Below are 11,934 nucleotides of genomic sequence, written 5' to 3' on the forward strand. Positions count from 1 at the left end.
CTCATTTAAATAAATATGCACTTTTGATCGAATTTTGAATTCATAATTTTGTTACTTTTTATGTAAGAGGACCATCCCAGATTTTATAACCCCCGCCCCGAATCTGTATCTCTCTATATCTGAAGCATATGGCAAAGTAGGAAACAAGGACAAGCATCTAACTTCTGAACTCTCCATGTAGTGGACAACAGTAATTACACTTCAACACGGTGCACTAAATTCTGGGCGAGTACAGAGGAATCTGATGCTGTTCACCATGAGGCAGAAAGAATTTGGAGGGCGACATGTGAATCACCCTGCAGGATAAACCAGCTAGGAGAGTGGAGGGAAGAGCCAGAAGAGGTAAACGTATCTCTTGCTAAGGGAAAGATGTCTGCTAAGGTAATGAAACAATAAAGAACACAGATAATTTAATGACCATGGTTCTACAGTACTAGGCTACCAAACTAGACAGGAGCTAGAAAAGCAATGTTTCTGTGGCCTCACTGGGACTTTGCCCTGCAGGCAGGCAGAGTCTGCAGAGACAGTGGGCAGTGGAGGGGGGATTACTAAAATTTATTTTCTGGAAACACAATTCTAGCAAAAGGGCAAATAATTCACCTAAGAGAGAAAATAATTAATGATAGTACAACCAGATGCCAGGCTGTTAAAACAGCCCAATCAAAAAAAATAATGTAAACTTAGCTTAAAGCAATAGCAAGGAAAAAGAGAGATACACTCATTAGAGGGAATCAGAAAGATACAATGACCACTAGAACTGTGTTGGGGGAAGGCAGAATGAAGGAGGGACAGCAACAGAGGTCAACTCTCAATGTTTCTAATCCAGGAAACTAGAAACATTGGCACATCCTTAGCTTAAAGAACAAAGGCAGAAATAGAAATGTCATCTGTTTTGAGAGGAAAGAGTGGAAATGCATTACTTTCCGACATACTGAGCTTGAAATGCCTTTGGAAAATAGGAATTATAAGAATTTAAGTTCCATGAGGGTAGTAATTTTTGTTTTGTTGGTGGTAGTTCTTTTTTTCTCTCACAGGGCTATATCCTCGGCATCAGTAAAATGTGGCTGGCCCAGAGGAGGCACTCAATAAATATTTGTTAAAAAGGGAATCACTCACATCTGTGGAGCTAAGGAGACAATAATCTGGAAATGTAAAAGAAGGGAATCACTGGTGCCCAGGCACTGCCAAAGTTAAAGCAGATTTGATTTACCGGGAAGAAGGCGGATGTGAACAGGAGGGGAGAACTGGGGTTAGAATGCGGGCCAACATGAACATTCAAAACGATGTGTTACATTTTAGAATTATTTCAGTGGCAGAATCAATATGAAATAAAGACATTTCATGCTTGATCACACTAAGGATCACATTCATAAAGCACTCAATACACTAAGCCAGGAACAGTGTTACTATTTATTTAGCTGATGCTAAATAAGCCTCACTTGACATCACTTTGGTTCTTATACCAACATGAAAACAAATTACTTATGGATGATAACCTTAATAAGGTCAAATTAAATATAGGAGAAGATAAAATATCTTAAATAGACTTCACACAATTACCTGTAAGATAAATTAAAAATCCTAGTGGAATCAAAAACACACCAGCAAGTTCCAAGATGAAATAAAGTATGTGTGTGTGTATATGTGTGTACACACACACACACACACATATATATGGAAAAGATTACTTTATCTAAAAAATATAAAATCGGCCATAATCCTCTCTTATCCACCTCCATACCAAATTAAACCATTCACCTTTGGACCTTCTGTTGAATAAATATGCACATACTCAAGAAGAAAATAAAATTTGTCCACAATAATGAAAGCAGAATTTTTCATAATCTGTACTTAAGAATTACCAGAGAAAACCCTGCATACCTCTGTCTGCAATGAGGCAGTCACTATCTAAATCAGCTGATAATCTTGTCAGTCAGGGGTAGTCTACATTGCTGAGAATACACTGAGGCAAAGGAGGGGCAAACGGGGACATCTGTAATAGTGTCCACAATAAAAATAAAAAATAAATAAAATGTGAACTATACATGAGAAATTACAGACCAGGCACAGCCATGTGGAAACTGATGAATCCAGAGTTTAGGCCAACTTCTAAGTTGTTATTTTTAGAAAGAACTTAAATGTTTACTATACCTGCAGTTATAGTATCTGTCTGTTAATTTTTATGCCATAGTTCAGCATTACATACTTAACTGGTAACTTTGTGTTTCTGTGGTTGATTTTTCATCTAACTGAAGAGAAAATAGAAGGGGAGGAGAGGAGAAGACGATGCTGATGTATAGCTATTTTGCTGCCATAACATGAGGGAGCCATTGAAATCCAAATCTTTGTTTTTGCCTGATATTCCATACAACTTTGTTTCTGTGACAAGAATGAATTCAGCAGAAAGACTGGAACAAAGTGTAGACATTCACAGACAAGAAATGATATAATAAAATCTGGACCACCTTTGATGCAAAACCAAAAAAATATCAGCAAAAAGGGATGACAGTTGAGAGCATGCTCGCAAGATTCCAAGTAGTTCAGATACAAAAAAAATTACATAAGAAAACCAAATTAATATGAGCCTACCTGAACATGAACTTTAGCCATAAATAAGCATGACCAATTCAATCCCCTGATTACTGATTCATGGATAAATATAACAGGCTACACTATTCAGTTACCATATGCAATTCCATAGGACTCACTAGGGCCATCTGGGCAGCATTTTCTCTCTGAAAACATTTTAAAAGGTCTTACTCTCTTTCAATAAACATGACTATTTGCTTCTTAATTAACTCATCTACTATTTAACTGCATTCATTAACTGTATTTTACTATGCTACTCAAAGGACTAAATGTTAATAAGATTATAAACCAACTTTTCCTTTTTTAATAATCCAGACAGCACATCTGCCTGAAATTGTGTTGTTTTTCATTTTTGCCACAATTTCAATTAAGTGATCAGAGAGTAGAGAGACATATAAATGTTCAAAATGACCCCAAAAGTCTGGATATTGTATTTTCATAATATAATGATTATCTCTGCTTTGATTCTTGGTATGTTTGATGATCTTAGTTGTAACATATGCTGCATGACAATTATTTGGAAAATTCAGGCACCAAATTACTCCTTTGTTAATCAATTCACTATATGATTGTCACATAAATTTGTTACAAGCATTGACAGATAAATCAATCAAAAATAAAGAAATGCAAAAAACAAGAGAGTCAGGAGCATTAGTCAAGCAGCCTGGTAAAAAGCTTAAGGCTCACTAATGAAACTGACCATGCTATACTCATGCTCTTCACAAGATAGGATACAAGAGCGTGTGGAAAGCTTCAGTACTCACATGGCTTTTTTAACTTAATCACCTGATACCGTTAAAGATTAGAAAATTTTAAATCTCTTCATTTTACAATTACCAGTAGGATTGTTAAAAAATATGACTTACATAGTCTGAAACATCAAGTAACATTAAATAAGGGTATTTAAATTTTATGTGTAGAATTACTGTCAAACACAAAAGTCCGACACACACCCCTGAAACCAAGAACAAATACTCTACAAGACAATGGGCAAAAAAGCGCAAGAGAATCCTAAACTATTTCAAAAACTCCTGAAGGACATGGCCATACAACGGTCTAGTACTCATCAATAAATAGTAATAAGTTATGAATACGGGCAACATGAAAAGATCTCAAAATACAGAGTGAAAGAAGCTGAACAAAAAGAGAGAACACCCTGCATTATTCCCTTCACCTAAAGCTCTACAGAATGTGAACTAACCTATTGGGACAGAAAGCAAACCAGTGATTACTTGGAGATGGGAGACAGGTAGGAGGGGAGGCTGGAGAGCATTACACAGGGCATAAGGAAACTTTATGTTCACTGTCTTGAGTGTGGAGATGGTTTCCCACAGGCCAAAAGTCAACACATTGTACACTTTCAGTATGTACAGCTTATTGCACGTCAATTATAAAGTATACCTCAATAACATAATTAAACAATCCCTTCCCCTGACTCGAGAAAAGGGTGGAGCCTGAATGGCCTGAGTACAGCACCCAACCGATGTCCACTAAACTTAATAGAGCTGGCTCAGGACCAATAATCCAGGCCCAGGGGCTGTTTCTTCTTTTGTTTTCCTACCTCAAAACAGATCTAAAAATATTTTGTGACTTAGCCTGTTCCAACATATATATTCAGCAGATTATATCAGAATAAAGAGGCATTCTGTGCTGTACTTCTCTAAATGGGAATAGAATGACTACTACTACCAGGAAAACCGCGTACGTGGTAGGAAAGGGGTGGGGTGGGAGGACAGGCAAAATTCCAGCTCCACTGAATCCTAGAGCTGACGTCCTCCAAGGTCCTCCAGTAGGAAATAAATGTCTCCCAGAAGCAGATTTCACACTTGACTAATTAAAATAATACCCATGGAAGGGTAGCAGGGGGATACTTGGGGGAGGGCACCTAACCTAAAGCTATAGGAACTTTATCCAGTGATACCTTAGGCAAACAGGACCCCTTAAGGGGGCCTAGCAACGTTCAAGAAAAGCTGGGCGTACACCTTGCAGAGAGCAAATAGTATCTTTTAAACTGTAGAATAATTTTTTAACTTTATGATTCTATCGTCCTGGTTTTGTTAGGTTAGTGATGTCACATGAGTGCAGAATGACAGATGTCCATGACCATTTTCTACATTCATTTCCCTGAAACAAGGCATGCCAGGGGCCACCCAATTACATAAGGTAGTTATTCCAAAATTAACTAGCTATAGTTCTATGTAACAAATAATTTTGAGCAGAGATCAAGACTTAAACATGCACTTTCCACTGGTGTCCTGAGTGCCACATGGTACTTAACCTCCTCAGAGTCCAGAGATATTGGTTCAAACAGATGCTACCAAAGATATGGATGTTTAATAATCTCAGATCCCATTTCCTCACTGAGAAAAAGAGCAGTCAGTGAAATCTATTGATCAACATCTCTACTTACGTGCTTGTTATATCAAAATAATTTTTTGCTGCTTTGAGCTAGTCTGTGTCTTCCGTATACGTATTTTTAAACATGTTTTTATCATCAAAAAAAATCACTAAAAGAAATAATTACCTTACATATTTTACTATAACTAGTTTTAAAATACCAGCACTAAAGTAAATGGTACAGTATCTCAAAACATCAAACTGTCAACATTAAATCATCAGCACAAACTAAGTAGGTTTTTCCTTAAGATTTTGTTTCTCTTTCGCGCGCGCGCGTGTGTGTGTGTGTGTGTGGCTGATGTTTCTGTTTTTTCCTTTCTTACAAGTGTTTCCTTTTTCACTTTCTCATACATTTATTTATATCAACTTAGATCTGGAGGTAGAATGATTTACAAGAAAATAACAATATTGTCTTCACAGATATAAATAGAACTAAGAAGAGGGTAAAGATATGAATTCCCTACACCAAACAAATTTAACTACAACATGCAAGAAAAGGGCTAGAGCTTAAGCCTCCTTTTACTTTTTCCCCCTTTTAATTCAGCTGGTGAAATTTGGAAGAATTACTTTAATGCTATAAACAATTAAAATGTCAACATTTTTAAAAGTTTTCATTATTTTATGACACAGCATGTACATTACTTTTTAAATATTTTATTTTTCCCAAAATGGGAAGGTTTCTGGGGGGAAAAGATTATGCCAAATATTTGTCCACAAAATATGCACAGGACAGACATATAGCTTTCAGATAAAGAATAAAGAATGCTGCTTTAATCAGACTCCAAAACTATCCTGAGATGTTTACAACACTAACATTTCATCTTGCTGAATTTCACATTTTATGCACTTGGGGGAGACAGAAGAAATATCTTAAGAAAATTAATGCTTTTATGACTCACTTAAAAATAAAACTAAGGCTCTATCTACAAAAGGGAAGGGCCAGTTTCTCAGTAAACACCAGGATAAAGAAAACAAGTGGCTCTGGGCCAAAGCTAAAATACCTTGTCCTCAAATAGCAGTTTCCCTTTATTCACAAACATCAAATTACACGATAATGCTTAGTTATACCACCACAACTGCCTCCTACGTGACCTCCTTCTCTTACCCTGAACCAGTCCAGTCCTCAAGGTCTCGCCAGTTTACAGCCTACAGTCTAAGAACTCTGTTATGGGCTGATGTATGTCCTCTGCCCCCAAATCTGTATGTTAAAGTCCTAACCCCCCATTCCCCAAAATATGACTGTATTTGGAGATAGGATCTTTAAAGAGATAATTAAGGTTAAATGAGGTCATTGGGATGGTCCCTATCCCAATATGACTAGTGTACTCATAAGAGATTAGGACAGACATAGGCAGATGGAATCCCATTGAAGACACTGGGAGAAGATGGCCATCGACAGGATGCCATCGACAAGCAAGCAATCCTATGTTGATGTCTAATTTTTCTGAATCCCTGTAACTTTGACTACATGTAAAACCTCTTTATTCTTTTCTCTGTGCGTCTATTTTTCCAACTAAGACAGTAAGGTTCTAGAGCAGTATATTTATCTTGGTTTCTCCCAAGTGTCTAGACCAACACATGCTTCCTGATCCATCTATTACTATCTACTAAATGAGTAGCTACCTCAGATCTTCATGGAAAATATTTCCCAGGAAGGCAATGGATTACTTAACATCAGATTCCTTTATCTAGAAGTCGTTCCTCATCTCATTCTTATTTGCCCATATGGAACCCCACTATAATTATTTCATCGCAGCAGTATATTAACATGCTAAATATAATTTCCCAACTGTATTTATATGGATGCTCTCCTATGAATGACACTAATTTACAAGAGAAAAATAGTATCTTTCTTGTTGCAAGTATGGGGTTAACAATGTACGTAACAACTATATCAAATGAATTCCTACTTAAGGCCAAAGGTGTTTTTAAAGCAGATGTAACTGTTTGGGGAATACAGTGGTGATATAAGACTGTCGTTCTCACGCACCATCAAGCAGTCCTGAATTCTACGGGAAGTTTTCTGCTTCCTTACTTCGAAGTACAGGGTCTTTCACTGACAGACGTGTTGCTTGCTCCAGCATAAATGGGGACATTTCCAGTCCAACACATCAGCGTTGCCTCAAGATATTTTATGAAAGTCACAGAGTCCTTTGTGGGCCAAAGAGAGCAATCAATGGCTACATAACAGGAATTTGGAGCACAGTGAAAACTGACTGACATCTCTCTCTTCCCAAGTCGTAGTCAGGCCTAGGAAACGAAAGGAAGAAGTGTGCTAAAGAGAGAAGAAAACCAGAAACAAAAGAGGGGAGAAGAAATACTGAAGGAGCCAAGGAAAGAAAAGGAACACATGTAAGAGGTATGGGACACATATGATTGATTTACTAGTAATATGAAATAAACATCAGTTTTTTGTTTGTTTTAGCAAAAGAGGTAGAAATACAGAGTGGGGAAGAGTCAAGGGGACCCCCCCAAACTAGCTTTGTCTAAATGACAACTTGCCTGTGGAAAAGAACCCGTGACATGCTCTAACACCCCCCTCTCTACCTAAATAAACAAAACTATAGTCCTCAAACCAGCTCAAGTAACAGAACGGCTAGAAGTCACTAGAAAGATGGCTATCTATATTAAACTTAAATAACTAAATACATAATTTCTGCTAATCAGAATCTCCAGTTTACCCCAGATTCTAACAGAGAAAGATACCAAAAAGTTAAGAAAAAATTTTGTGAAACTTGGAAATGAAAAAATTCAACACATTGATTTAGTCTATGTTGGGGGGGTGGGGAAGTCTGCCAGTTCAGGGGGCACCAGAAACAGGGCCTGAAAGGCAATGAAATTAAACAACGCACCCATCACAAAAGGGAGTATTTAAGCAATACTTTTAAAGCTTGGCCTTGGTTGGCAACTTTTGCTGTACAGAGTTACATAGTAAATATTTCAGACTCTGAAGGCTATACACCTGTCTCAACTCTGCAACTACTCAACCCTGTCACTAGCTGTGAAAGCAGCCATGCACAGTAAGAATGCGACGCGGACAACAGGAATAAGTGTGGCTGTGCTCCAATAAAACTTTAATATGGCCACTGAAATTTGATTTTCATATAATTTTCACATGTGAAATATTCTTTTGATTTTGTTTTCCAGTCATTTGAAAATGTACAAACCATTCCTAGCTCCTAAACTTTAGGAGGTAGATTTGGCCTGTAGCCCTTACACTTACCGACCTCTGCTTTTAAGGACCCTAACGTGAACTCTGAGCAGGGCAGAGCCCAATTTAGACAGACCCGCCCACTTGTAAACGACTTCATCATTACCAAGCAGCATATCTGCGCATCCCAGACTAGATGATCCCCAGCACACCTAAGGCTTCTAAGCCCTCTCCCCCGCCCTCAGGCAAGGCACAGCTGCTCTGCATTGCAAGAGAAGTTCAAGCCAAGGAACTGAAAAGTTATGTTGGGTTTTTAAATACAATTATTTACTTAAATTCTACCAGGCACTAAACACATATATTGCAAATGTAGATGATTCAACCATTAAAAAAAAGAAGTTCATTACAAACACCTACACCAAAGTTCTACATGTAACAACTCCCAAGCCCCGAACCATCGCCTCGCTGGTGGATCAGGTGTTATTCATTCTGTAAAGTGTAACCTAAATGAGTAATGTCTACGGAAACACCGGAGGGATGGTTACACCACAGCTGTCCACCAAAGCAGGATGATGGGCCACTTTTCAGATTCCTCCCCTCTCAACATCAAAGGCACACGGAGGGGTTTCCTTCTAGGCTGGCAAAATCCTGGTCATCTTATCTCATGATACCCGTGAAACCCTAGTCGCCACCCGCCCCCTCCCCGCCCAGGGCACACAGCGCCCCCGCCCGGGTCCTCCCCGCGCGGAGCACCGCGAGCAGCCCACCTGCGGAGGCGGCTGGCGGCGGCCCAGGGGTCCCCAACTCGCCCCGGCGGCTGCACGGCGGCGGCCACCCCCCTGCCTCCCTCGCCGGCCCCTTCTCTTCTCCGCAGCCCCAGCTTCAATTTCCAAGGGCTCTGCAGGAAAGAAAAGCCCAGCCTTTGTGCCTCTGCGAGGAACGCTAGCAAATATTTACACCATCACCGCCGCCCCCCCACACGCAACTCCACACGCCTCCCCGACAGGGCTTTTCAGGGAACAGTCGGCGCCCCGGGTCTGCGAAATCGAGGACCAAAGCGGCCCGGCGGCGCGCGGGGGGGACGAAGGCGGAGGAAAGAGCGAAACGCGGGTACCTACGTGGGCAGCAGATACAAAGGGACAGGCGCCAAGGGGAGGGGGGACCACTGAGCGGCGCGACCCGGGTCCTCCCGCCGGCGCGGCGCGAGGCGCCAGTGCGGGGACGTTTCACCCCACGCTTGACCCACCCGCTCGGCCCGGCCCGGGCATCGGGGGGCGGGCGTCCAGCCCGGGCGCGTCCACAGCAGCGGCGAGCAACAGGCTCCTGCCCCCGGAGCCACCCCGGGCCCGGGGTCCCGCTTCCCGGCACTGAGCCCCTCCGGGCGCAGGGAGAGAAGAAACTTCCAAAGCCCTGCAAGTACGCAAACACCAGGGGCCGGCGGCGGGAGCGAGGAAGGCTCGGCACTGTCGTTCCAGGGCCGGGCGAGCAGCCGAGCAAAGAAACTTCCAGACCTCATCCTTTTAAAGGGCCACTGGAGCGGCGGCTTCCCGGGCCCCGCGGGGTGGGGCTGGCGCGCCGAGCCCCGGCACCCGCGCGCCCCGCCGGCGCGCGCACAGGGCGCGGGGGCGCGCTCCAGCCTCGCGGCCCGACCCCGGCGCCGCTTACCCGGCTCGCGGCGGCTGCCCCCGGCGGGGACGGGACGGGAAGGGAAGGCGGGCTGGGCGCGCCGGGTCGCGGAGGACGCGGAGCGCTCGCCTCGCCCACGGTCTCGCTCTTCTCCGCCGAAGTAACGGCCCGGGGCGGAGCTTCGGGAGCACCGCGCAGACACGGGCACTCGCGACCGAGGAACTTCCTCCAGCCGGCCGCCCGGCCCGCGCCAGCAGCCCCGCGCCGCGCCCCTGCCCCCCGCGCGCGCCGCACTTGCGCCGACGGAGGCTGCGGAGGCGGCGGCCGGGGGCCGGGGCTCGGCTGCGTGACGCCCGCGGGCGGCGGGGCGGGCGCGCGGCGGCCAATCAGGGGGCGCGGCCCAGCCAGCGGTCCCGGGTTCAAACTGGCTCCCGGGCCGCGGGGCCTGGAACGCGGGGAGGGGACTCCCGGAGGCTTCCGGAGCAAACCCGGGGCGCTCGGCGAAGTGGGGGTGTCGGAGAGGGAGGGAGAGCTATTTTACACGCGCACGTCCCGTGCAGCGTTCGGGGCACACTTACACACAACAGAGATTTTTTGTTGTGTGTCTGAAAGTCGAATTTAACCGGCGCCCTGTATTTTAATTTGCTAAACCTGGCGCCCCGTGGGCACCGGCAGCCTCCCTTTCTGGTTCTGGGGACTTGAGGTTTTTGGTATGTGGACCGCCCTGCGGATGCTTCTGCCTGGGGAGCTCAGTAAAGTGGCGGAGGGGTGCTGCAAAGGAGAGCTGATAATCTCACTTTCTAAGTGACTTTTCACAAATCAAGTGTGTCCTTAGACATATGGTCCAATTAAAAAATAAAAGCAATAAATACGGAGGAAGGGTTCAAAATTGCATGGTGCGAGGAAAAACATTTATTTCTATTTGTGCCATTTAAGATTGTCTTTCCTTAAAGGGGAATAAATGGTGATGGAAGGAAACTTGATTTGGGTTGGTGAACACACAACACAATATACAGATGATGTATTACAGAATTGTACACCTGAAACCTATATAATTTTATTAACCAGTGTCACCCCAATAAATTAAAATTTTTAAAGGCATAAAAAAAGGTTTTCTTACACCCTTAATTCCTGAATCCCAGTCATCTTTTCTGTGGGAGAAAATTGCTCCCTTTCTCAACACATAAACCTGATATTAGTGTATACATCAGAGAATACTCAGAAGTCCAATTTAAAATATTTAAAAGTATTTCTTTTAATATCCTGAATAAAAGTTCTATTTTCTTTGGCAGAGTTGTAATTATTTTTGTTTTGTCTACCAGAAAAAAACAACTTGCATTTCTCCAATATTCACCAAATTTTGTAAAGGAAACACAGTTTTTAAAATATAGAAGGCTTTAGAGGGAAACATTTGAGCTTTTAACTGGGTATTTTCTGAAAGCTGCAAAATAGATTGTTTGCCTGCAAATGATTGAGAGTTGAGTGAAGTGAACTCAGCGCCCTGGGTGGAAGCTGTGCCTTCAACCCAAGGCCTCTTGTGCTTTCATAAATATGATCGTCATTTATTTGCCCACCGGGCAAGTAAAAACACTGACAATCTCTTCAGAATCTATGGATAGTCATCTCCTCTGGGTCCTTTGCAAATGAAAGTAAAGTCAGGATGAAGGGAAAACTCATCCAAGCTTATCTTTTCCCTTGTATCTGCCACACATCTCTTGTGAAACCTTTCTATCAACATTCAAGTCCCCTCATGCTAAAAACATTTTCTTTCCATGACTTTTGTGAGCTTGCCATAGAGTTATCTCAAAGCATCGCATTCGGAGAGGACTCTGTTCTTGCTCAGAAATTCCAAACGATTCCTCTTCTTTGAATAGCAAAGCACCTAAAATCAAGTTTTTCTTGAGAGAGAGAAAACTTTCCTTTCCAGTCCATTTCTCTCCTGCTAACACCCTTTCTCCCCTCGCCTTTACAGTTTAGTTTCTTGAAATCAACCAACTCCATCTGGCTTCCTACCCAAATCACTGCACTGAAAGGGCTCTTACCAGTGACACGGATGAACACCCACTACCTAAACCCAATGGATATGTCTCTCTGCTCACCTTTCTTACCCTCTCACATGCACCCATAATGGTTAGTTGAACACACTCTTCCCCCAGTTCCATGCAATCACA

At 42.9% G+C, this 11,934-nt stretch overlaps 1 protein-coding gene across 12 annotated transcripts in view; it reads right to left on the reverse strand.

Annotated features, from left to right (window-relative positions):
- Nucleotides 1-10,044, reverse strand: part of MPDZ (multiple PDZ domain crumbs cell polarity complex component) — a 137,966-nt gene extending 127,922 nt beyond the window's left edge. For 6 of the 12 annotated variants that reach the window (XM_081151434.1, XM_081151424.1, XM_081151432.1 and 3 more), the window contains exon 1: nt 9,803-9,917. The gene's annotated coding sequence lies outside the window, so the exon portion shown is untranslated. Of the gene's footprint in view, nt 1-9,255; nt 9,423-9,648; nt 9,668-9,802 lie in introns of those variants that run through there. The other 6 variants (XM_081151430.1, XM_081151433.1, XM_081151425.1 and 3 more) reach the window with 6 other exon arrangements.
- Between the last annotated feature and the right edge of the window lie 1,890 nt (nt 10,045-11,934).

This window comes from Miniopterus schreibersii, assembly GCF_964146895.1.
Source record: "Miniopterus schreibersii genome assembly, chromosome: 11".
NCBI classification, from domain to species: Eukaryota; Metazoa; Chordata; class Mammalia; order Chiroptera; family Miniopteridae; genus Miniopterus; species Miniopterus schreibersii.